The sequence below is a fragment of the Lutra lutra genome, chromosome 2 (assembly GCF_902655055.1).
Source record: "Lutra lutra chromosome 2, mLutLut1.2, whole genome shotgun sequence".
Taxonomy (NCBI): domain Eukaryota; kingdom Metazoa; phylum Chordata; class Mammalia; order Carnivora; family Mustelidae; genus Lutra; species Lutra lutra.
Window position 1 is genome coordinate 140,090,422 of NC_062279.1, and position 26,810 is coordinate 140,117,231.

General features: G+C 38.0%; 1 protein-coding gene across 1 annotated transcript in view; it reads right to left on the minus strand.

Moving 5' to 3' along the window:
* Positions 1-17,093, minus strand: part of INPP4B (inositol polyphosphate-4-phosphatase type II B) — an 832,665-nt gene extending 815,572 nt beyond the window's left edge. The window contains 1 exon segment of the mRNA XM_047718523.1: positions 16,773-17,093. The gene's annotated coding sequence lies outside the window, so the exon portion shown is untranslated.
* Positions 17,094-26,810: the final 9,717 nt, after the last annotated feature.

Genomic DNA, 26,810 nt, shown 5'->3' on the forward strand with positions numbered 1-26,810 from the left:
AGAGAGAGAGAGAGAGAGAGAGAGATAGGGAGATAAAGATGGCCATGTAGAGATCCCTAAGATTCCATGAGAACATAAGTTGTGTGCAAAGGTGTGGGGCTTAGTTTGGCCATCCAGAAGGAGGAGAAGATGGTAACAAGATGTATGAGTGGAGTTGATTTGTGGGGGCAAGGGGTATTAAAAATAAAGCTTGAATTGGCTTTTATTTCTACTAGAAAAAAGTGGTAAGAGAGTTTCGGGGTATATCTTCCCCTAAGATCATTTTCCAGTGCCTAACTTTGATGTTGGTACCTCCAGTAGAAAATTCATATGGATGAACAGGAGAATCTCATACCTACACATAGATATTAATTCCACCATATCTAGGTCACAAATTGCATGGGAGTTCCACGTAGCAGAGTCCTTATGCGTCAGCCAAGGATATGGCTTCACATTAGTGGTTCTATTTGACTCTACAAAAGTTGTTAAGAAGACAAGCTATAAGGAGAAAATAAAGCAGTAAGACTGCAGCTCAGAGTGCTGTCAAGCAAAGGAAATGTTAGTTGTCTGCTTTTGCATATTAAAACATTCATCTCCCCACAGGGGAACAGCTCCAGCAATTTCTCTGCAAATGTCTTCTACAAGGATTCACAAGGGTGAAGAAAGACTTCTCACTATCCATTAATTTAAAGAACATGGTTCATAGAGATCCCCTTGTGCTTTCAATGAATTATGATCAGGCTGAAACCACCAATTCCTCTTAGTGTTTTTCTAAAAGTATTTTTTCCTCTTCCTGAGATTAAGCCCCTGTGTTGGGTGATCTGCAAATGAACCTCCCCATAAAGACCGGCAAACAAATCTGCAATGGTCACGCAATGTTAGCTCACAACACTGTCTTCCGTTAAGAAATAGAAGACTTTTCATAGAATGAGATTCAATGCATGCTTATCTTAATGAAGAGTTGTCACCCAAGGTGTGCTCATTTTCTTCAAATATATTGTTCTTACAGTGTAGATAAAGTCCCACTGGTACTCTGTACTATAAGTAGCCATGGCACAAATAAATCTTAGCAACGTTGGCACCATACAGTGTAAACAAATCCTTCCTAAATATAAAATATATTTTGTGCTCAAGATATACCTTCTAAGACAGCAGGAGGGAAAAACAATCCAGCCTGTACAGTGGTTTTTCTACAGTTAGCTGCCAACTTCTATAGATGGCTGTAACTGGTGCATTTTACAGAGGTTAACATTTATTTCTACTTATGTGGAATGTTCTGAATAGAAAATTCAGTGACAAGTAAAATTTTTAAGTGTGCCCAATGAATATAAAATGACCTTATAAATGAGGCACATTGGATTCCATAGCTCTCATGAAAAACACAGCAGATGTTTCCTTCCACCTATGATGCTTATCAGGCAACAGAAAAATTTTCGCTAGAATGTTCAAAGTGCATGATTAAAGGTTTCCAATTGCTGGGCAATTTTATCCTCATAATTATCATAAAGTCTCCAGATATTATATATATTTATTTCAACAGATTGATCCAACCAGAGCCAAATAACCATTTTTCCAACTTAGAGAACAAACAAATGGCAAAGGGAAGTATCCTACAGATATCTACATCGTTTCTAGCCAGACCTCCTCTTTGGATGGGAACCATCTCCTTCCCCCTTCATGACCACAACTTGGAGAGCACACCTTGCCTCTAGCACCATGGTTGCAAGCCACCCTCAAAGGGGCAATCATCTTCTTTTCTTACCAGTTCAAGCTCAAGGGAAGAACCTCCAACAGAGAACTGGCAGGAAGAATATAGGGCTTCCATGTACTTCTACTAGTGATATTCAAAGAGTCAGATTGCAAAAGTGGGGTCCTTAAGGGATTGGCTCAGAATCTTGGACCTACCTCTTCCTAAATATGTAACTAGACCGTGTTATATTTAATCTCTGTGCCTTAATTTTCTCACCTGTAAAATGGGAGTAACAGCAGTGCCTACCTCATACAGTTGATGAGAGTAAAAGAGGAAATGTGAGTAAAGCACTCTTATTGTTCAATAAATACTAGCTATTGTTATTTTCAGCAGAATAGAGCATATATATGAGTTACCAAGACGATTTCTTTTTCCAATTTATCTCAACCTTTTATGCTGATTCTCATCGATTAGAAAGGTGTGGTTAAAAAATAAGACAAAACAAAAACTCTACAAATTACTCAGCCTCAAAAAGAAGTTCTACATAGTATTTGTAATTATTTTCCGTATTCCACCTGCTGAAATGTAATAAATATTTCAATGGACATATTTATATAGGCTCTGATGTAGCAAATATCCTGAAGAAGGTTAAACCATATTCAGATCAGGTAAGTGCCAAGCACATGGCAGGCCCTCCACAAATGTTCATTCCCTTCTCACTTCCCTCACTTTGTCCCTCACTAATTCTTATAAATGCACATACATAAAGGAGCATACATATGTGTGCATGTGTACACTTGTGTATATGCACACATATGCATGCTGACTTTTCAAAGACCAGATTATTCCTGGTATAGCAAGGGCTTTACTAAAAGATTAAAGTTCTTCCAGAAAGTACCATTTTTAGATCAGTTATTTTATCATACCATTACCAGTCCTTTTCAAGTTCTAACACCTTTAACAGCACAGTGATTTTTTTCAGGTAGAGTAAGCCCCATTCTGCTGATTATTCATTTATCCAAAAAAACATTATTGAGGCCTATCATGTGCTATGCATTCTAGTGGATATTGGGACCAAAAGAGTCTCCATCCTTGAGAAATTAGTAATATAGAGGAAGAAGCCACATAAACCAAACAAAAACACAAAATAAAAATACCAAATGAACAAAAATCAAATAAAGAGAAATTAAAAATAAACAAATAAAAAATGAATTGCATGATGAAGTTGATATAACTGCACAACTATTCTATATGTCCAGACTTTATGTAATGATTATGTATGTAATTGTGTTCAGCAAAGGAACCTCCTTGTTTTCATTGATTGACCCTATTGATAGGATTGATATGATCAATAAGCATATTTTAAAAATGTGAACTTATAGAATGTATCCATCTTAATAGCATATTGTTTTCATATCACTCTATATACTAGGATTTCATTTAAAATTCTATTGTCAAAAGTTTAGAAAATACTGTCAGATAACTAATATCTCAATTCCTTGTTTATTAATATAATAATAAAAAGTATTAATCATAGTAATAAAAGAGCTTGAAGACTTAACATGTTCTGACATGGTACACTCTAGACTTCTTATTATAATTAATCTTCATAACATTTTTGCAAGTGAGTGTTAATGAACCAGTTTATAGATAAGGAGATCATGGCTTGAAACTCATCAGAGTAGACTCTGAATTGTTTTTGAAAACATTTCTTGGCTGTGCCCATAGATAATTCCTTAGCCCTTCTCCATTTGACAGGAGAAAATAACTACATATTTGGATGAGAATCTGTACTAGGTTCTCAGTTTTCACAAAATAATGTCAAGTCTATTATTCTATTTTAAGCTGTAAGTAATACAGAGTATAGTCAAACCAAAACACTACCAGAAAACAACATTGAAGTATATGCTACTTTTTTTTTTTCTGGTCCAAATAGTTTATTTTTTAAACATTTTTTTATTTATTTTCAGCATAACAGTATTGTTTTCGTACCACACCCAGTGCCCCATGTAATCCGTTTATGCTACCTTTTACTGAAGTTTTCTTTTATGTGATAGTATAGGTGAAGTATAACTTGAGGACTATGTAATCCATTTGGGTTTTTTGTTTTTGTTTTTGTTTTCTAGTTTAGAAGATACAAACCCAAATGCCTGCAAGGGCTGGACAATTAACACACATAGGTGAAGTGGGTCAAGTGTAAGATAGCAGAGTAGTAGAGACTGTTGCCATCTGAATAGACATACCTTATCTGAATATTGAGTTAAACTCAATATTTTTTAAAAAATGCTTTGTCTAAGGCAATTTAAATTTTGTCTAAAACAATTTATTTTTTTTTAAATATACTTATGTTGTTGTTATTTATTCTAGAAATTCTCAATGGCTACTACACAAAAATAAGGAATTTCATTTATTATACCTATGGAGTCAATTAATTACATTTGCAATTAAAATTTTTCACTAGAGGGGGCGCCTGGGTGGCTCAGCGGGTTGGGCCGCTGCCTTCGGCTCGGGTCGTGATCTCGGAGTCCTGGGATCGAGTCCCGCATCGGGCTCTCTGCTCAGCGGGGAGCCTGCTTCCTCCTGTCTCTCTGCCTGCCTCTCTGCCTGCTTGTGATCTCTCTGTCAAATAAATAAATAAAATCTTTTAAAAAAAAAATTTTTTTTCACTAGAGACAGAGCACATGCACACATGCAAGCGGTGAGAGGGAGGGGCAGAGGGAGAGGAAGAGAGAGAATTTCCAACAGGCTCCACTCTGAGTGCTGAGCTTGATCAGTCAGCTTGATCTCATGAGCATGAGATCATGACCTGAGCCAAAATCAAGAGTCAGATGCTTAACAAACTGAGCTACCCAGATGCCCGTGTATTTAGAAAATTTTAACTAAAAAAAAAAAAAAATTAAAATTAACTTGGATAAATTCGAATAAGTATATCTCTATTAAAGACACCTGCCACCTGCCCTTATCCAAGATGAATTGAATGTAGATATATCCTTGGTTACATTTAGAACTATAATCATGTTCTAAATGATCATTCTGAGTATAGGACATAATAACAGGAAAATAATTAAATTAATGATTATCAATATTTTTAATACTATGTTTTTATAGTATATTTTGTGTCTTTTTTTCTATACAATCCCACTTAATTCTCACTACAAATCTATGAGAGAGTTATTATTATCTGTACTTAATAAATGAGAAAACAGGCTCAGGTACCTTACAATGACTTTCCCCAAATCACTATGGCTTAGATTTGGAAGAACAAATACCTACACCAGGTCTTTTTAATAAATGCAACAGTCTTTTCAATGCAAAACAGCTGTGTCTAATGCTAGACTACATGGAGTCAGAATCAAAAACATGCATGTGACAGAAAGCTGCTGTTCCTGTTTGGATGGATCCAGAGCTCTTCTATTTGGGCCTCTCCTCAGCACCTCACCCAGACTATCTGATGAGAGCCTTATAATATCAAATAATTGCTAGCTTTCTATCCAAAATCACAGGATTTGGGTAGAGATTTTAAATTTCCCACTATATGTTTTTCTACCTAGAGCACTTCAGATATTGCATTGGATAATATTCATATTAACAAATTTAATATTTAAGGAATACTACTTTTAGTAAAGCTCCAAAATATATCTTTTACATTATTATTGAACTGCTATAAAGGCTCAGTATCTTTGTACATGGCTTTACTGTAAGGCATCTCAAATCATTTTTGGAAGTATTCAGGGAATAAATTATGAATAAATAAGTATAGGTACATAAATAAAAAATACCGAGCTTCTGCCAACAAAGGACAACGTGAGTTCAGATTTTATATCATTTTTATTCAGAGAATGTTGAAGTAACACTTTAATAATCAAAAATTGTCTTTTCTTTCTCCTGAATACAACAGACTACTTAAAATCTTATACCCATTACTTCCCTACACTTTTCACCATGTTTGTGGAGATAAGATGACCAACCATGCCATTTGCTCTAGCCTCTCTTCATTTTAGTCCTGAAATTCCTCAGTCCCAAACAAATGAAAATGTTGGTCATCTTACAATGGAGCACAGAAATAGTTAAACTAAAGTTCTTTGAAGGTGCCTTCTTGAACTAAAGCTGTATTTTTCAGTGAATTTTTATCATTTTTTATTATAATTAATGTTTCTGTGCTAGAAACAGATTACAATTTCTTTGCTGTATACTGTCTTCACTAGTCTATTTTTTCTTTCACATATTCTTTCTTAGCATCATATTACCCAAGAGATTTTGACAGGGAAATTTCAACAAGTTGTAGAAAAAGTCTCTTGAGGCTTTGAGAGGATTTTCATCACTGCTAGTGCATTGTTACTTGAAGCATTCAACTAAAAAGGAATATATAAACCTTGGCATAGAAATTAGAAAATCTTAACAGAAGCAAATTATAAGCTCTCCTCTTGTTGTCTTTTGTTGTTGATCTCGAATATTTAGCCTATGAAATGAAAAGTAGATGTTACTAGAACCTGACATGGTGACCCATCCATGGGTGAGCTCTTGCAATTTTAGGCAGGGAAATGAACAGAGTTCTCACCACCTCACCTAATACTTGTAGCTCATACATAACTTACACGCACAATTCCACCACACAGAATTGCCCTTGGAAGTAATAAAACTGGAATTGGAAGTATAGATGAGAAGGCCTGAAGACCACCCCCCCACACACACACATAATACTTCTCCTACTTATCTGTAATTTCCTGAGACACAATGCCAGCAGAAGTAGGATCCATTAGCCTGAGATAAATAAGTCTCCCCTCCAAAAAAACCTGGAGGACTCAAGTTAGTAAAAGCAAGGCATTATCTTCTGAATGATCCCAGTAACAAATTGTTTAACATACCATGATCGGTGGGAGAGAGCTGGAGTATATAGCTATATAGCACTTAAGAAACTCATGAACATATTGTGTGTGTGAAAATACTTCCAGATTTCCATTCTAAAAATCTGCATAACTAGAATATAGACACAGATGAATAAGTTACAGCTTCTGGCTAGTTATCCAACCCTGCCACACCATTGTAATGGGATAAAATTGATGATCTTAGAGGTAATTATGTTGGATTTGACAACTGGAAACCAAGTATCAAACTGAGAAATGTTTGCTACCTTGTATGCTATTGATATACAAAGTAATACATATTTTTGGACAATTTTATGACATCTCATTAGTAAGCTGTTGAAGAAGTTGCACAATTATTCATGTTGATGTTTTAAATATTTATACTAAAGGTATCTTCTTGAGATAATTTAAGTAACATGATTTAACCTAAATATTTGTTTGAAACAAGGTTGTAATCCAGTAACGGGGAAGAGAAACTTTCAGGCCTCCTGATTCCCTCCTTCCAGGGACAAAGAGATGCCATTAGGCCGAACATATGACTATGAATGAGCAAAACTAATGTGGGCTCATGGTGCATAGAACAGGCTCTATTATTCCTTGGTCAGTCTGAAGACTGAAACATGAGAAAGGAAAGTACTTTGGCAAAATAATTGATGTCTAGCATAAGCCCTTATATGTAGCATGAAAAATTCTCCATATCAAAACTTTACTTAGACACACACCAGGTTCCTGGATAAGAAGACTAGATCTTGTAAACTTTTCAATTCTCCTCAATTTCATTTATATACTCAATGAAAACTCTACAACTATTTTGGGGACAGCTTATCAAATTATTCTAAAATGAGTCTGGAAGAAATATCTGTGAGAATCTTAAAAGCTACACATAGACACAGAAAAAATTCAACAAGAAAAGGGTATCAATCTTATCAGATATGAAGCAAGTAAAAACATTTAAACCTGTGTGATATTAATAAAAGAATTGATGGAAAATTAGACTATGCATACCAAAACCAGAAACCCACTAAGAAGGAGTGTCTATACTTACCTCTACAATAAGACAATTTATGATATTATGTGATAGAAAAATAAATGGGGAATGAATGGATTGATTATTCAGAAACTGCTGCTGGAACATGTTTATCTATTTTTAGGAGATAAATAAAGTTAAGTCTTATCTCACACCATACACCATCACAATGTTGGGTGGACTCAAGAGAAAAAGTCATTGAAGAACTGGATGCAAATTCTTTTAGGGAAGAATAACTCAGGGAAATTTTAATCTGTTCTATGAATGAGAAAGTATTATCTAAGCAAATCAAGCAATAGTGGAAATATGACATTCAACTTCACTAGACACATTTTCAACTTTTATATGTTAAAGAAAATAAGAAAATAGTATAGATGACATAAATGACAAAGAAACAGTGCCCCTAACTCATAAAGTGTATTGAAAATGATGAAAATCAAGGTTCCAATACACAAACCAGCTGAAGATAGGAATTCATATAAAAAAAAGTATAAATGAAAATAAGAACTTCAAAATTTTTCAACCTCGTCTAATCAAATAATCGTACAACAAGAAAGTAGCACTTTAAAGACTAGATTTAAAATAAAATCAGCCACAGGCCAGGACCTAATTCTACCACTTCCCAGTTGCCTGACCTTGGATAAGTTACTTAACCTCTCAAAAAATAAGTTCTCTACTTTAAAATGGGATGATAATATTCTTCTCTTACAGTTGTAAAGATTAAATGAGATAGTATAAAGGTCGTGCATGATGAATGGCCTGTAAGAGATGTTCAGTAAGTGTTATTGCTGTGATTATTGATGATGATATTGGTGGTGGTGTTGTTAACAATCATCTTCACCTTTCCCAATAACAAGATTTAAAAAAAAAATAATATCCCTCAGTCCTGCTGAGGATGGAGATATGACTTATGTTCTTTTAGGGAGAATGGAAGTAGGTGCAGTTTTTCTGGAGAGCAATTTGGCAATATGTGTTAAGAAGTTTTTAAAAAGCTCAAGCCCTTTATCCAGTATACTCCTAAGATAACAGTGAAAAATATAGAAAAGGAATACCAGAAAATGAGGTCATACAGGAAATACTCATCACCACGTAGTAACAGCAAAAGACTTTTACAATAAGATAAAAGTCTAAGTTGAGAGAATAAGAATAAACAAATGATAATGATCTATAGGCCTAACTAATAGAAAGCAACTAAAAAATGATAGGAAAATTATTTACAGGCATGGTAAAAGTAATTTTTCTTTTGTATTCATTGTAGTAAATTAGAACAAAGACAAGCACAGAACCTGGCACATACTACCTGGTACATTGCTCAATCAAAGTGTAAACTGAATTGAACAACAAAATTGTAAGTGGAAAAATAATTAAAATACTCATTTTCTCACATACACACACACACACACACACACACACACACACACCCCTTGAACATAGGTTAATCTCAACTTTTGTAAGACAGTCACAGGAAATCCTAGAAAGAAATATGATGAAATGTTAACAATATTGTCTTCAGGTGATTTTTTTTTCTGACTCTTAAGATTTGTCTCTACTTGCAAAATTTTTTTCAATGGAGATTTATTACATTTATGATCAAGGAGGAAAATGAGTAGGGAAAAAAAAAGGAAAGAAAGAATCTCAGAAATCAACTGGAAGCCAACAGGCTCAATTATTTCTCATTACACTATTCTAAGTATGTACCATTCTTCACTCCCACCCGAATATAAAATGAGAAGTGGAAATATGAATAGCATGAATAAATTGGGAGGCAGCCTTAAAACAGCCCAGGAAAGAAAACATTATAGTAAATTTCAAAAATAAAGCCAAAATATCATGGGTCTAATATTAAGAAAAGTATACAGGGGCTTTTTCCCCATATAATTCATACATATGAAAAATATGGCATGACAGACGAACCCTTTCAATATAAATTACTTGTTTTCGCTACTATGGAATTATATTTTCTCTTAGACACATAATAGTCTCAAAGATTTACACAGTGGTTACCATCAGTTTTTTGAAATCTGAAAGAATTTTATTTATTTAAAATTCTAACTCTAGGGGCGCCTGGGTGGCTCAGTGGGTTAAGCCGCTGCCTTCGGCTCAGGTCATGATCTCAGAGTCCTGGGATCGAGCCCTGCATCGGGCTCTCTGCTCGGCAGGGAGCCTGCTTCCTCCTCTCTCTCTGCCTGCCTCTCTGCCTGCTTGTGATCTCTCTGTCAAATAAATAAATAAAATCTTTAAAAAAAAAATTCTAACTCTACACAAAATCTAATAGGTATATTTTAGAATATCCATGATATTCTCAAAGGGGAGGAGCAACTCTCAGATTCCCATATTCTGAAATACACTCACCAGGGATAATTAGCCCAAGAACATAAAATGCCATGTTACCTGGAGCACAAAATCACCCAGAGGTATAACCTCTTGGTCACTGGCTTAAGCTCATTCACTGAAAGGTCAGTTTCCAGGACTAGGTGATTTAAATTCATTTCAGCAAAACTACAGATTACTATATGTCAAGTACCTGTAAGATTAATGCAAAATCTTGACTCATGCAAACTGAATTCTTGCATGCCAAGGGTTTGCTCTATGTCTGCCTCTTTAGAAGTAAAATGTTATATAAGGGAACTGTGGTGATGAGGTGTACAGTCAACATTTTTCTTAATCCAAGAAGCCCAACGTAGTCATTGGTTTATCAAGTATATATAACCACCTAACATGTTTAAGAAACATTGCTATATACTTCTAGCAATTAAAAATATACTTGAGATAGAACCTTAATTGAAATTATTTCCCTAATTATATAAAGTCTGCCATATTTTCCAGAAACAAAGTCAAGAGCTTAATTTACCTGATATCAAGATTTCAGACTTTTTAAGTGAAATATGTAGTGCTTTAACTGCAACAATTTTTTTTTTTGATAAATAACTACTTCACAAAGGTATTTCCTTTGATATAATTTCTAGGATTTGATTTCAGAAACTCGAGGGAGGGGAAAAGCAGGTGGGACTGTGGATGACAAGAATAGATATGATCTAACAATTGTTAAAGCTGGCTGGAGGTACTTGTGAGTTTGTTGTATTATTCTGCGTTTTATTAGATTTGAAATTTTATGTTGTAAAAATTTTTTAAAGAAGCATATTTCTTAATTATGTCAATTTATGTTGAATAATGTTTCCCTTGGTCTCCATTCCTACAACAGTCACGTCCAGTAAACATGGTGAAACACCTACCAAACTGATCCTGAGGAAGTTCCAGCCACGTCGCTAAACAATGCAGAGGTCCCATTCTGGAGCACTGATGATGGAATAAATTGATTTACTCTGCCAAGACCCATAATTTAATCATTTAGCCAAAGACAGAGATATATACATCTAGATTAACCAAGAAAAATGGTGTAGATAAACTTCAGTTGTCCTAATAACCAGTAAATTGTAAATTGTAGTGCTACATAACTAATTCAATTTGGTCATTGTGCTGGCCAGGCCATCAGTATTACAGAGGATAGCAAGGGATTTGCTGAAGCATCAGTAAGACAATCTGCACTTTTTTTTTTTCTTTTTGCATTGTCCCAACAGCAATGAGATAGAGGAAAAAATTAACAATCATAGCATTCAACCCCCTAGGAAAAAATGTTCTTGCTCAGCCTGTGTAGTGAGAGGATTAGGATTAAAATACAGTTAATATGATGTCTATTTTAGAATGGCCATATGGTTTCTTCCCTATCATGTTCACTTAATTTTCCCTTCCTTTTCTCTTACTCCATCATAAGCAGAATTCTGGCATATTTATTTCAATTAATTCCTAACAATCCCTCATGTAAGCAAACCCTACATAAAAGCAGAGTATGTTAAATATTACCATCAAATCTTTAAAGTCTTACAAACCATAGATCTTCTCAATATAGTGTTAAAGGTTTAGCTGCCAGTTGATTTCAATTTCATTAACACACTCACAATATAAATAAATTCTGTTTTAAAGAGAAGCTTTAATAATGAATATATTGCAATTAAAATGACGCAAGGCTACTAAGCATTGCACACTGCCACCTAGTGCTAAATGTCTTTTTAACTCCAAATGCACAATGGATGTCTTCAGGAAAGTGGAAATGCTCTGTTTTGAAGCAAATTTATCCGGAAAGATAGATTGGAAGCATATTTATTTATAATTATTTCAATATAAGAAGGCTTTTAAAATAAATGAAATTACACATACCATAAAATCAGCCCTGTCTTATAAATTCATGTAAGAAAGGTCTGATTAGATTAGTAAATATAAAAAACTACAGGTTTTGTTAATGAAGACATGAAATGTTTGTTTTTTTAAGTTATTTTTAATACTGTTCACCCAGTATGCAACATATTCTATTATGCATGTGTTGTATGCTGATGAGCTAGATGGAATATGTGTTTAGCTGGCAAGTTCGACATATGAAGATGTTTGAAAAGACATCACAGGATGTTAAAAAATCACTAAAGATACTCACAAGCTTTCTTAAGGACATAACTATAATCTCACCTCATCTACAGGTTATAATTTCAATTTCAGATGCCACTGGTTTTTAGTTCTACCTTATTTTCCGAGAGGTGAATAATTTCTTTGTGTTTCAGTTGTGCTAATCACTATAGGTCATCTCTGATCTTTTGACTAGAAAAATAAATCCCCATGAAAATGAAATGAGATCATTTGAAAGACTAAAGGAAGGATTGCTATAGATTATTTTACTGTCGTTAGGTAGTATATTTTATTTACTTCATTGTATTTTGCAATTGTAGTCTCCAGTTTGGTCTACTTAATACGCATAACTACCTATTTTAAGAACTTAAGTGAAAAGTGAAAGACTCATATTTCTGTCAATTAAGTTTTTTCATAGTGAAAAATAATCAAAGGGTTTCTTTAAACCATTTTACTTAACTTTTTCAGAATCACACACCTTTTTGAGAAACATAAAAATCTCAGGTTCTCCTTCTAAAGTACTTAAAATTTATAAATGAAAGATATATTTAAAACAATATATGGAAATTTTTAAGAGTTCTATTTTTAGTTTGATCTCATAAGATCAAACTAGAGATTTCAATGTTGACGTTACTCCAGTAATTTAAAATCAGCATAAGTATTAAGGCTTCCTGTATATCCTATAAACATTTTCCATCCTTGGAAATGTGGACAATAGAGAATGTCATTCAGTGACTTCAACATTAGGCCTTTTGCACTGATTCATTTTAATAACCACAAGGTCACATAAAAATAGATGATAGACAAATGGATGAAAAGAAACACAGGAGAAAGAAAGAAGGGAGAAAGTGAGGGAAAGAAAGACAGAAGGAGAAAGAATTTTTCCTTTAAGGGAAGTGTTACCTCCATTGCCTCGAAATCTTAATTTGGATAATTCTCAAAGGAATCTTTGATCAAAGCCACATGATCTAGAAAACATCTCAAGATTTCCTTTAATCAGCTTAACCAAATGACTACTGCCAAGTCTATTTCACTTAGTTCTATTAAGGCTACTTTGAGGCTCTTAGCGCTATTTTGAGGCCTTCACCACATACTCAAGAAACCTAGTTGATATGGCTGCCCAAGGCAGAAGAAAGATTTACTCAAAATACCGCAATGTGAGAAACTCAGTTTGGAAAATATGACTTAAGAATACATATTATATTGAAATCCAATTCTTCACACTATGTTGGGATTACATTTATTAGGACATCTCAATGTTCAGTAAATTTACAATTGAGTAAAAGGTCTTAAGTTGTAACTCCTAGATATTCCCTTGACCTTATGGTGTATGGTCTATAACAAGATAATTCCAGGAAATAAGATAGTGATTACAACTATGCCTGATATAAGGAAAAACACTGCAGTTGCAGATATATACACAACATAAATTATATTGTATTGTATTATATTATATTATATTAGCCATATTACTATAAAACTTCAAAAACATTTTTAAAACTCTCCTGTTAATCTACAAGGTAGTGAAAAGGTATAAAGTGAAGGAACTAACAAGTCTTGATTCAAATGACAATTGTGCCTGAGACTCTGAAGATTCCTTAGAATTTTCTTACATATCTTAGTGTGTTTTCTAGGTACATACTGCATTTAAAGTTTTGGAAAACCAAGGCTATGTGTATTTGCACATACACACACACACACACAAATGCGATTGTAATATCATCATTTGGATGCATCTAAAAATAAGTATTTAAGCTGAAATTATTTATCTAATAGCCTCATTTCTTAAGCTTGAATATGAAAGTATGTATACTTATGAGTGTGTCCTAAGGTCTATAATCAAGAATTTCTAACTCAACATAAAATAAGTAGTAACAAAATGACCTATGAAGCAAATTCCCTAAGGCTTTAGAAAGATAAGACATGTTTAAAAATTAGAGAATACAGAAGAGAAAGACATAGCTTTGAAATGAACATTAACATTTAACTTGAGATTATTTAAAACAGCACATCTCTATCTATTAGAATCCCCATGGTTATAAAAGGCAAGAACTTATTCCACAAAGACTACAAAAATCATGATATTGGTATATCTAATATTAGACATACTGGCTGGAATTGCACACTGAAATAAGAATATGTAATAGATATTCAATAAGCATTTTATTTTTTTTAATTTAATTTTATTTTTTCAGTGTTCCAAGATTCATTGATTATGCACCACACCCAGTGAGCATTTTACTCACTAATTATGATTTCATAATTTTTTTAACTTTGTATTCTCAGATGCCAGATACTTATCCAGAAACAGAAATCCAGTTGGTTTCTAAGAAATATGAGAGCGGTTTGCATTTTTTTCTGTATCTTTAGGAGAATTGCTCTCTTGGGTTTTACCTCAAAGTAGTAAAAGTTAACTCTGCTACCCATGCAGGGACTTGTATTACTTGTACTAAAAGAAACTTCATGTCTCAAAAAAGAAATGAATTACTCTCAACTCACACAATTTAAAACAAATATCTGGGTTTTCTTCCAAGCTTAATGAGCTTCCATTTCATGCAACTAAAATATAATACATTGTTTTATAAATTTAACTGATGAGTTTGAGTCTTTTCACAAAAATTTTTATGATAAATGAAGTCATTCAGTCAACTGGCACTCCCAAAGTAAAGTTTAAATCCAACATTTTAAAAGTATTCTCTGCCTATAACTTTGACCATGTGCTTCTTTGAACAACTAGAGGGAGAAGACTAAACTTGGTCTATCTGGGTTTTCTTATGTTTATGGAAAGATCAAAAGCAAAACACGGTTATAAATATGTACATTCTAACTGGTCATTAGTTTATCACAAATAAATATTGATTTGCCTAATCAAAGAGAATATTCTTCCAAAATAAGATCCATAATTCAATCAGCACATACGTTTCTTAATGACACTGAACATTTAGACTCTCTCCACATGTAAATTTCATAACCTTTCAAGGACAATCTTCTAGATCACATTTTAAAGAAATATGCTGAAAAAGCATTCCATGGCAGTAACATTTTACATTACTATAAATGTAAGAGGTTTAATTTTTAATACCCACATACTTATCACAAACCAATTAATCATTTACTCTGACTTATTATCAATGTTTTACTGGAACATATTGCAAATGAACACAAGATAACGTATTTCTCTGTCTACTAAGTGAGACAATGCCCACTTGCCCAGTCCCCTTTTTACTCAACTTCTTGCACACCTTCAGCCAGCTGCCCTGTTGGTGATCCCTTGTACCTCATATGCTGCTTTAGCAGTAAGTCAGATTACTACCACCTCTGGTCCAGGACCCATTAAGAAAATTCCTGTTACAAGTAAGGTCTTTGAAATGTAGTTTTACACCTATAAAAGGGCTATAAAGTGCCCATCTTGAGGGGAAAACGACAAAATTATCCTCTGTTTTCTGGGTTTTACTTATTTTATAAACTCACACCTTTATAAACAAGTTTTGTCACACTGAGGGGAAGGAGATATGCAAAATGTAACACCTGGAGTCATAAAATGTAATGACCTCAAACAACACATCTCAGAAAGGGGGGGGGGGAGGTACTGGTTCCAGAGAAGGAAAAAAAAAAAAAAAAAGAGGCAAAGGAGCGAATCTGCACCACTAAAACAGGAGTAATAGAAAACCCTCTCAGGTTTTTCCAGTAAGTTTTGTGCAGCAGCAGCAGCAACAACCCAATCAATATGCACACCCTCACCCTCATAAAACCTCCTGTCCCCAAACAGAAAACAGCGGGTCACTCTTCACTGTGTCCTCAGGGGCAGAAACCACCCCCCAAAAGGAAAGAGATTTCAGAGGCACAGGGAGGGGCAAAAACAGGTATGTGTAGATCCAGCATCCTCATCTCCCTCCCAGCTACAAGCCTGAAAGTCCACTCAGGAACCAGCCCTGGCTCCGAGACACCCTTCCGCCTGGGCCCTCCCTGCGGGAGGTTGCGGAGCCAGCAGCGCAATTTTCGTACTCCGGACAATGACCGCACCACCACCACCCTCCTTCCCCATGCCTTCACCCCAGGCCCTCGCTTTCTAACCCTATCAGCGAGACCTCACTGGGGTAGGACAAGGGATGCACCTCGGCTAAGAAGAGACGTGCCGGGCTTCTCTGCCGGAATGAGTTGCGGGGCGTAGGGTCGGGGTGGTCACGGAGAAGGGCTCCTTAGGAAAACCCAGGACATGGGGCAACTGAAACCTCAGTACCAGTCACCCTCGCTCCCGCCACCACCCCACCCCTAGCCTTAAAGCCGACTTCTCCTGAGGCCGGTGGCGTCAGCTTGGCGCGGTCGGGATGGGGTTGAGAGAGAACCCCGGGGCCACCGCGGCCTCTCTAAAAGGACTGCGCAGGTGGGCGCAGCCCTAGAAGGTCGATGAGGCCGGAGCTCAGAGTTACCCCGGGCCCAGAGAGTGTGAGTGCAAGCGAGAGGGTGAACCCACGCGCTCGGCGGGCCAAGGGGCGCTCAGCGGCAGGGCAAGCGCGGTGACAGAGGTACCCGGGCCACCGAGGAGAGACAGCTCATCCCACCCGCTGGCGACAGGGCTGGAGGGGCTATCGAGGCAGGGAGACTGGGAAACTTAATACAAAACATACAGCTCCCCCCGCCAGGACGTGTACCCGCGCTCTTAGACCCGCTCCAACGCCTTTCGAATCACCCACCATCACCCACACCACCCTGCAAAAATCCCCACCGAGCCCTCAGATCCCGGGCGGGTAATTACCTCTCCTGGAGGCGGAGTGGGGGGCGGCAGCAGCAGCAGACACTTTTAGCCTGACTTTCCTGCGTTCGCTTGTGAGCGTGTGCGCGCGGAGCAGGAGCTGTAACCTGCTATTTATAGACCGGAGCCTCAGCACCCGGGGCTGAGAACCCGGAGGAAGCGAGCAGGCGGCGGCGGCGGCGCAGGGCGCGGGCCGCGGCTCCCTGAGGCTCCCGCGGCTCCCTCAGGCGCCCGGCTCCGGCCGCGCTCGGCGCTCGCTCCCCGCCCTCCCACCCGCCCCGCCGCGCGCGCCCAGGAGAAGTTGTCACCAGCGCGGCTGCCTCTCCGGCTGCTCACACGCCCCCTGGCACAATTGCTACTTTCTCCCCCACCCCCACGCTCCCTGCTCCTCTTCCTCCTCCTCCGCTTGTTCCGAGCGGTCTCCTCCCAATGTCACCAGCAACCGCCAATAAAGGCGGCAGGGGCAGCGACAGTCTCGCAACTGGCGCAGCTCGCCTCCCGCTGATGGAGTGGAGTTGGTACCCCGGCCACCCAGCCCCAAATGACCCAACACGCTTGCTCCGTGAGCTGACACCTTGCTCCCCGACCTTCTGCAAGCGGGGGCGGTCGTCCAGCCTGGGCTGGGGGAGAACAGATGCAGAGTGGCGGTGAGGGGAGACCCGGAGCCACCACGCCGAAACGGGGGCCGGAGAAAACACAAGATTCTCTAACTGGCAGGAGGAGGTGCCCCAGACCCCGGCCACTGGCAGCGCCGGCCCAGTCTGGGGGTGAGCGAGACTGGGAGGCGGTGTCCCCCGTGCCGGGTACTTCAGCTTGCCACCACCCTGGGACCCGTCTCTTGCCACTCCTTCGCCTTGGCCCGAGGTAGAGGTCTGACGAGGGAGACCTGGGCACTGACTGGGCCTCCAGCTCAGCGCAGCCTACCGCCACCCACCGCCAGCCCCACGTCGCGGCCGCTGCCTGAGGCCGAGCTGCTCCTAACCAGCGTGTGACACGCCTTTGGCAGCCCGAAAGCGTGGGGACAAATCTGCACTCTGCGTGTTTGGGGTGTCAAGAAAACAGGGTACGTAATCACGCAGCCTGAACGGAGACTAAAACTCCCCCACTTCCTAGCCAACAAGCCCACAGTGGAAGACACGCAGCCTCGTTTTTCCGGGCTGTGGGGTGTGGGGCAAATGGTTCTCTCCATCTGCGCCTTACAGGTGCCACCTGGCGGTTCTCTTGCAGAGGTTTTTTTCTGAACTGCTCAAAGGCAATGGGAAGGCTGGTAATGCCGAGCACCGGTCCACTCAGGGATCTTCAGCCTTTCCCTTCCCTAAGGGCGCTTTAAATTCATACTTCAAATAAAATAGAGTGAGAAAGCTAGTACGCATGGGTTACATTTGCCATGCAGGGATCCCGAGGTTAAGATGGTGAAGTCGATTTGGGTTAGGTCAGTCACAGGAAGTGGGAAACTCTAGCTGCCCCCTGCTGTCATTCCCTGCATCTAGACAACCATTCATTCCACAAACATTTAACTGCCACTTGTTATAAGCTTTATCTAAGAGTACAGAGGCTTTGGTGTTTGTTTGTCTGTTTTTTCCATCACTTTCCCTCAGAGCTTGGAACAACGATTACATGCTGTAGTTTCCATAAATGTTTATGGAATAAATTAAACATTATGCTAGGCTCATTCCCTCCTTTTGCCCCTGCAGCCCTTCCCTTTCCCTCTCTTCAAGCTTTTCTGCTATGCCCAGCCATCATCACATGTAAGCTAGAAGGACAGAAGAAGAAAGGTGGGAGGCTGACAGTTCCAGGCAGGCCCTTAGGAACGTGGATCATACTTGAGGAGCCTGTTAGAGTTAGATTTCTCCTGCATGGGGCAGTGCTGAACACACCTATTTTGGAGGGGTGGGGGAGAAGGAAGACTATGTCATACTCATACTCGTACTCGAGGCTTGAAACAATGGATAAATTCTGCTAGTAGAGATATGCTGGCAAGATGATACAACTTTCTCATTGGGTAACAGTTTCAGTCTTTTCTTAAAATACAGAAAGATTGAAAGAATATCAGAACATCAGGGTGCCAGAGCTTTGCTACTAAATTCAAAAGATGTTTAACATATTTGTCCTCTAACTTGAAATGGAGCTCTGTGTGTGTGTGTGTGTGTGTGTGTTTATGAAAGACTGCCACAGTGCCAGAAGTACTAAACTATTCCTTTTAAAAGACAGAGTTGTAAAATAGATGCAGCTAATGTCTTTATGGAAATGAGCACTTAAAGTGAGATACCCAGAAAACCCTCTTACAATTAAAATCCAGACATAGGTCATGCTGACCTAGACCTTTTGCAGGGCTGCTGAAGAAAATGTGATGTACCTGTGCATGTCATCTAGGAAGTTTAAATTCTGGGGAGACAGAGAGAGACAGAAAGACAAGAAGAAAGAGGGAAGGAATGAGTCAGATACATATGCCATGTGGCATTTTAAAAATCAATCGATCAGCCTGATAGTTACCTTTTTTAGTTGTTTGTTGTTTTCTTTAAACAAGCCTAGAGGATTCAGATGCTTCTGTGGTTTATTAAACCCATTTTTAACGAGCCTCCATTTTTACAAACCTTGAACTTGTAGCCACTTGTGCCCCCCAAACATAACTCCATTTACCAATGAAGGACAAAATATTTTTCATTTCCTTTTGAAATATCTTTGTATGGCTAGAGGTCAAAAACGTGATTCCCATTAGCTACGTTGCTGTCTAAAGCAATAAAATCAAGCCAGGATCTATGGGGCTGGTGTCACACCCTCCTTTTTAGTGAAGTAATTCATTCATTATTCCTGGAGATTTCTATTTCAAGTGAACATGGTATAGCACAAGAAGGACTCTACACTTTATGATCTTTCACTATTAAAAACCTATAAAAACAGAGCACCAAGTATGATAGATGTGTTTTTTCTTACCACAGTTGTTCATTTATATTAATGATAATTCTGTAGATCAAGTCATGGTTTTCATTCTAATTTTGAAAAATTAACACTGGAAGAGTTAATCTTTGATAATCATAATTAAGGTCATTTTTACATGGGGATGCATGTGTGTGTGTGCGTGTGTGTGTGTGTGTGTGTGTATATATATTTAAATTAATGGGAAATGTTATTAGAAATAGAAATTTGACCCAACTTAAGTAAAAGGAGAAACCATTGTAAAGGTACCAGGTCACCCATGGAACCCAAAAACAGGAATGCAACTGGGCATCAGTGACAACTTGGAAACAGGGACATGCCACTAGGACTTTATCTCTCCTCCTCCCCAACCATGCTGCCTCCTCCAGTCTTTCTCTCTCTCTCTTATGGAGACCTTCTCTGTTTCTCTGGTGTGCATGGTTACTCATAGCTCTGGCATTTCCTAGTCTATGGGCCAGTCCCAAATTCTCAAGGAAGGACCATGATTGGCTCAGGCTTTGGACCCTAGTCCAGACAATCATGGCCAGGAGATGGAGATTAAGCTACAATCTACTGGCAACTACTATAGTAATCAGGGAGCTGGTAGCGATGTGTTGAGACAAGAGGGAAAGGATAAAACTTCCAGAATGTGGGGAGGAGAGTAGTCACCCCTGATCTCTACTAATTCCTAATCCTTGCTGTTCCATGAATACTGGCACAAACAGCAGAAGAAACACAAGAAGCAATGACATCTGTGTAAATGCATATGGATGTTTAAATATTGAGAGAAGCAGAATGCCTCTTGCTGATGGTGGTGCTCTAAGATGATTGTCCTAGTGGAAGTAGTTATATGGTTTTATGATCTCTTGATGTGGAACCAGATGACCATGAAGAAGGAATCAAGTATTTCACAGACAGTTTACTTTAGCTTCTTTTATCATGGCAAATTAAATCTGAGATTTTTTTTAAATGAAGGAAATGAGTGTGATACCATTTACATTTATTGAAGATAAACATTCTGCTCTCTCATTTACATAATAGCTATACTTCTAAAATGTCTATAAATCACATATTTGAAAGTAAATCATATTTCAAACATAATAGGGTGGTGAAACAGCATTTCTGTGGTCATGGACCCCTCTAAGAATCTGAAGAGAGCTGTGGACTCTCCCTAGAAAAAAATATGAACAGATGCACCCACATTTGTGATGAGATGATATTTGACATCTTTACAGTAGTTCCTTCTTATATATGATTTCACTTTCCACAGAGTCAGTTACTTGGTCTAGAAGCAGGTGATCCTCCATCTGATGTATCATCAGAAGGTCAGTCATAGCCTAACTTTATGTCGCCATACCTACCTTATTCCCTCACTGCATTTCAGCATGTAGGATTTTATCATCTCATATTACCACAAGAAAGGCTGAGTACACCACAACAGAAATTTGAGAGAGTAAGAGACCACATTCACATAACTTTTGTTACAATATAATTGTTCTATTTTATTCTTATTTCACTGTGCCTAATTTATAAATTAGGCTCTATGGTAGGTTTGTTTGTATAGGAAAAAACAGTACATATACAGTTCAGCAATATCTGTGGTTTCAGGCACCCACTCGGGGTCTAGAAATATCTCCTGTGGATACAGGAGGTCCACTGTAGTTGAGATCTGAAACTTTAAACATCGTCTTTCTTTTTCCTTTCTTCAATCACCCCCGCTTTGAACAAGTGAAACAAAGACTCCAGATACCTTAACAAAAGATTCAAATGCCCAGTAAGTATAAGCCAAAAACTTGGTTGAGGCTATGGTGCGCTGGAGCCTATGTGAACCTGGGGAACAAGTCCCCTTCCCACCCCTGCCCTGAATGAGCCATAGATGAGCCATGGGTAGGAAAACAAAACAGAGCTCTTAAAGGGATGGAAAAAAATTGCAATATGGAGAAGGATGTTGCATTAGTTTGCTAAGACTATCATAAAATACCACAGACTGCTGGCATAAACAACAGAAATTTATCTCTCACAGTGGTGGAGATTGGAAGTTTGAGCTTAAGATGCTGTCGTCGTAGTTCTCTCCTAAGGCCTCTCTCCTTAGCTTGAGGATGACTACCTTTCTCTGTGTCCTCATATGGCCTTTCCTCTGGGCACAGCACCTCCGGTGTCTCTTAGTGTGTCTAAATTACTTCTTCTTAGTAGAACAACAATCATATTGGGTTAGGTACCACCCTGAGAGCTTTGTTTTAACCTAATCACCTCTTGAAAGACCCTTTCTCCAGATACAGTCACATTCTGAGGTAGTGGGCTTAGGGCTTCAACATATGAGTTTGAGGGGACGCCTGGGTGGCTCAGTGGGTTAAAGCCTCTGCCTTCAGCTCAGGTCATGGTCTCAGGGTCCTGGGATCGAGCCCCACATCGGGCTCTCTGCTCAGCAGGGGGCCTGCTTCCCCCTCTCTCTCTCCTGCCTTTCTGCCTACTTGTGATCTCTCTCTTTCTCTCTGTCAAAATAAATAAATAAAATCTTTAAAAAAAAAAAAAAGATTGAGTTACTTACCTAAGGCCACACAATTACAGAAAAAAAAAACAAAAACATATGAGTTTGAGAGGACACATTTCAGCCATAATAGGCATCGCATCAAACTCCAGAATGAGTCTTGAGTTGAAGGTGGGATAGAGATTTCCCCTTTTTGTTAACAAGGCCCAAGAGTAAAGAAATCTGTGTCCAGCTTTCCCACTGGAGTGTTTTGAGAATCTCAGTCTTAATAGAAGAACCCAGAACACAAATGTGTAAAGTGAAAATATAAGCGTTATTATCTTATATATTATATCTTTATATATATATAAAGATATAATATATAATAATGTATTATATTATTATATATAATATATATTATATATTAGCTCGGTTATATATATATATATATATATATATATATATAAAAATATATAATATATATTATATATCAGCTCGGGTTGTGATCCAAGGGTCCTGGAATCGAGCCCCGCATCAGGCTCTCTGCTCAGCAGGGAGCCTGCCTCCCTCCCTCTCTCTCTCTCTGCCTGCCTCTGCCTACTTGTGATCTCTGTCAAATAAATAAATAAAATCTTAAAAAAAAAAACTGGGTAAGTTGTAATAGGACTGAGAACACTAAATTATGTTGTCTATGCTTCTAAGTGCAAATGAATGCTTCTAAGTTAATTTTATTGTAGAAAAAAATTTGTTCCAATTTTTAAACCTGAGATTTACAGACTTTACTGACTTTTAAGAATATATCCCTTACATTTCTTGTTTTTAATGAATTTTCAGAAAGTGCACTGATTCCCCAGAATAACACTTATGACTCCAGATTGAGAATATTTGCCCCAGGGGATGTGGTTCTTTAAATCCGGTTGTGTGAAAAATCTTTTTAACCAAAAAATACTGCTTGTATATATAATTTTCCACTAATGTATTATTTGAAATTCTATTTTCTTAAAGAGAGTCATGTCTGTAACTTATGGCACAATAGCTCACATGATTATATTTAGTAAATGCCAGAAAAATAATAGAATCATAAATGGAGAAATTGTAGACAATCACTTGGTAAAGATAGCTATATTCAAAGAGTTGAGGTGAAAGTATTATGCTGCTTCACTTCAAAAAATGTAAAGCTTTTTTTTAAAAAAGGACATATTCAAAAGCAAAAATACCTTATTTTTCTTCCTGTCCCCATTTTCAACCAAATACTTTTTATTATCTAATTACATCACTAATGGCATAAAATGAAGGACAAACTTATATATCAGACAGACTTGTGGGAAATGTTTGTGGTAATCAGTGCCATTGGTTGGAGCAACTAGTGTTTTCCAGAGCTAAGTCCACTCTCTGAATATTTTGTTACATTTTGCTCATTGCTGTCTCTATTACTTAAACAGACAAATATATCCTTCTTGGCCTGTTTTCAAAAATTCCTCTACATGCAATCTTCCTGACAATTTACCATGCTAGGTCTCTTTTCCATGGTATAATCAAATTTTACCATCTCTTAGTGACCTGATCTAGGCTGGAATAAACCAATTTTGATCACAAAAGCAAGACAGAATTGGATCTAACTGTATCAACCAGTAAAACCTGTATCTTCGGAGATGCTCTCCATCAAGACGTCATTTGTTTATGAAGCTAAGATGTGTGCTTCGGGGTCAAACAAATTAGAATTCCAATCATGGTGCTCATTCATCATTTGTGAGATCTACAAGTGCCTTAAAATTTCAGAGTTTCTTCTTCCTTATCTATAAAAATGGGAAAAATAGTACCTACCTATAGACTGACCGTGAAAATACTCTGGGACACTGTAAGGACATGACATGAGCTGGCATCCATCTTGCACAACTTATCTATCCAATCTCCCCTTGCCAAGACTAAAGAAGATGCACACAGAAGAGGCAAAAATCATTAAGAAAACTAATTTGTATGTTCTAGGCTAGGTATTTCACCATTACCTATGATTAGACATTTGTTACGGAGATATTGGTCAGCACCTATGAAAAGTAATACAGTTCTAAAGAATCTGGCTAGGGTCTGTGCCATATGAGAGAACTTTCCAGAGAATTTCCCAAATATTAAGCTAAAATGCCTTGAAGAAAACAGGAGAAATCATATATGGTGGGAAGAATCAGCAAAATCTTCATGTTTGATATGTGAGGGATTTCAGGTGGCATAACTGGCAGGAATTCCATTGGGAGACATCTGGCTGCAGGAATAAGTGAAGTCTACCTGGTGAAAATCCTCATCCTACAGGGTCTGATTAGAACATCATCTACTCTGAGAAGACCATCCATTTAATCCCATTCTGTGCTTCCCTAGCACTGTGAACCTACTTCAGCTGTATTACTTACAGTACTGGATTTGTTTATCCATGTGCCTCCTTCATTGGGTCACAAGCTCTATCTGAGAGTACAAACCATTTTTTATTTAGTTTTATGTAACAGATGTTAGGATTCTGGAAAACTGAGAACTTGAAACCTAGGGAATTTTACATTTAATTTTTTTAATTTAAGATTTTGTTTATTTATTTGACAGAGAGAGATCACAAGTAGACAGAGAGGCAGGCAGAGAGAGAGAGAGAGGGAAGCAGGCTCCCTGCTGAGCAGAGAGCCCGATGCGGGTCTCGATCCCAGGACCCTGAGATCATGACCTGAGCCGAAGGCAGCAGCTTAACCCACTGAGCCACCCAGGTGCCCACATTTACTTATTTTTAAGTCAAATTTTATCCAACCTGAATCTCTCACCTAACTTGCTAAAAAAAAAAGTCTGTCAGTTCTTAGGGTCTGCATTACCACTTCTGGACTTTCTGATGGGATAGGGGTTTACTCAGTCCTGGGACATCTTCTGACCCATGATTTTTCTCAGCACCTCTGCACTCCTCAGAGGATCATCAGGAACTCTGGAATTCCACATGGCATAGGAAGATCCTGGGACATCATTATCCATCCATCTAGAATCTTCCTCTGTCAATGCTCTCTAATATCCTACACCAGGCTGAATGTAAAACTTCTGAGATGTGCCATGCTTGGGACACTTCAGAATGTATTTCAGTTTATCTACTTTCTCTCCCTTACAGATTAACCCCTAAGCAGAAAGGACAACCACATCCATTTTCCCATCCTTTTCTCATCTCCTGTCCTTTCTCCCATCCCTGTTTTCTACTTCCCCACCCTCTGCACCAAGTCTTCTACATCATATCCTCCTCTCTCTGTTGGCAATCATGCTTCTCTTTCTTGGAACAATAATCCCAGAGAAGATGCAGAGAAAGAATTTGAAGAGAACATGAAGAGAAAATTCATCTGTGTTATTTCAAAAATACTATCGCATGCTACACTGATAGATGAGTGTGTGAATGTGCACGCATGTGTGTGTGTGTGTGTATGATCACTAACATTTTGAAGACTTTTGATAGTTCAGAGTAACTTTTCTTTTTAATTTATAATGGAATATTGCTTTCTATGACATATCCAGAAAAATATAAAGTTACAGATTTTCCTCTTTGTAAACGGAATATAAGCTTTTCACATAGAACGCATTGCAATATTCTCTGAGGTGAGAGCTGAGAAATCATTACAGATAGCTCAAAAATGTTCTTCCTTTGAAACACTGCTCTTATGGGCAATAGAATCATTTTAAACCTTAGGAATGGTTGAGAAAATTCATCAATGTGAAAAGACAACCATTTCATTTGATCTAAATGAAGTAACATTTATAAGACTGAGTTTCAGTTTCATGAAAGTTATAATGAAAACAAATGAGTGACTCAACTTGTACTTTCTGTAATATACAAAACAAAACAACAACAGCAACAACAAAACCCTCCTTGTCTGAGTTAGCCTTTTCTGGTTTGTAAACAAAAGCTCTGAGAGTAGATTTAAATGTTTAAAAACAAACAAACAAACAAAAAACCTTGATAAATGGGGCACTCAGTAGTAAGTGGAAGCAGAAAACAGGTGAACACCACTATTTTAAAATGGTGAACATTTTGCCAGGTTCTCCAAATAGAGGATTAATATAAACTACGTGGTTGGATTATTTTTGGGGGGGCGACAGTGGGTACTCTGCTGGATTTTTGTAATGGTAAAGTCAAACAGAATATTATTCTACAGTGGGATGTACAAAATAGTGAGGAAGCAAAATAGCTCTACATAACAGTGGGGAAAAAAAGTTGTTTTTGTTCTAGGCCATAATTAAATCTCTGAAGATGATTGTGTTTCCTGGAGACAGGCTTTGAACTAGGGGTTAACAGTGGTGGATGAAAAAGAAACTCAATCTGTGTCTTGCTGGATCTCAGAAGGTTGTGGGGCAAGTGAACTCCAGGCAGGGACCCCATGATCAAAAGCACTTCTCTTTCAAAGATGCAAAATGCTCCCTGCATCATGTTGGCAGACCAAGCAGCATCCTCTCTCCACCCCATTTTGTCTCTATCCCCACATCTCATCTACCTTAAGAAAGGATGTGGCCTTTGTATCTTTAAAGTCCCAAGAAGTCATCTTTTGTTTGTTCTCCTTCATTGTGACTCCTTCGTGTACCCACCATTCATCTGTGAAGTGTAGCAAAACGCAGTAGCAGAGTCTTAGCTAAGCCTCGGTGACTTTGTTCCCTCC